The following is a 1,022-nucleotide window of genomic DNA, read 5'->3' on the forward strand; positions in this document are numbered from 1 at the left end:
CGCTCTGTTGGATGTATCGTCTGCGGAAACATTGCAGGAACAAAGATCTTCTTTGATGACATCTGCTTCTTTGCCTTCTGTATTTCCTGTTAAAAATAAAATAATATTAATTTATTTATAATAACGTATAGATATAATATCCTTTTCTTAGTCGATAGCGATACGTTTTTGCCAAAGTGGTCGTGGTCGTCATGTAACGTACCTAAATTCTTGTCACTATTGATTGCTGGCTGTCACACTGCTGCATTCATTTGAATGAGCGGCCAACATCAGGCTTGGTTTACATAATACTATTGTATTAATGATCTCCTATGCAGTTTTTTGCCTTCTGCATTTCCTGTAAATAAAATATATAATTAAATATTATATGTAATTTATTTTCCTTAGTCGATAGCAATACGTTTTTGCCAAAATAGTTGTGGTCGTCATGTAACGTACCTCGATATCTTGTTACTTTTGATTGCTGGCTGTCACACTGCTGCATTCATTGAAGGAGCTGGCAACATCAGGTTTGGTTTATATAATACTTTTGTATTAATGATCTCCTACGCAGTTTTTTGCCTTCTGCATTTCCTGTAAATAAAATATATAATTTATTTTCCTTAGTCGATAGCGATACGTTTTTGCTAAAATAGTCGTGGTCGTCATGAAACGTACCTCGATATCTTCTTGTAACTTTTGATTGTTGGCTGTCACACTGCTGCATTCATTGAAGGGGCTGCTGACTTCAGGCTTGGTCAATTTTATTCTATTGCAATCATGAACTCCTACACAGTTTATTGCCATCTGCATTTCCTGTAAATAAAATATATATATATATATTTTTTTCCTTAGTCTATAGCGATACGTTTTTGCCAAAGTGGTCGTGATCGTCATTTAACGTACCTCGATATCTTGTTACTTTTGATTGCTAGCTGTCACACTGCTGCATTCATTGAAATAGGTGCCAACATCAGGCTTGGTAGTACTATTGTATTAAAATCTCCTACGCAGTTTTTAGCATTGTGCATTTCCTGTTAAAA

At 35.1% G+C, this 1,022-nt stretch overlaps 1 long non-coding RNA gene across 1 annotated transcript; it reads right to left on the bottom strand.

Annotated features, from left to right (window-relative positions):
- Positions 1 to 263: 263 nt before the first annotated feature.
- Positions 264 to 795, bottom strand: LOC126380863 (uncharacterized). Its single transcript, XR_007568570.1, has 3 exons — positions 658 to 795; positions 439 to 573; positions 264 to 337 (listed from the first exon to the last, which is right to left on the bottom strand). It is a non-coding gene; the product is annotated as an uncharacterized LOC126380863 (long non-coding RNA).
- Between the last annotated feature and the right edge of the window lie 227 nt (positions 796 to 1,022).

This window comes from Pectinophora gossypiella, unplaced genomic scaffold (assembly GCF_024362695.1).
Source record: "Pectinophora gossypiella unplaced genomic scaffold, ilPecGoss1.1 Pgos_30, whole genome shotgun sequence".
NCBI lineage: Eukaryota > Metazoa > Arthropoda > Insecta > Lepidoptera > Gelechiidae > Pectinophora > Pectinophora gossypiella.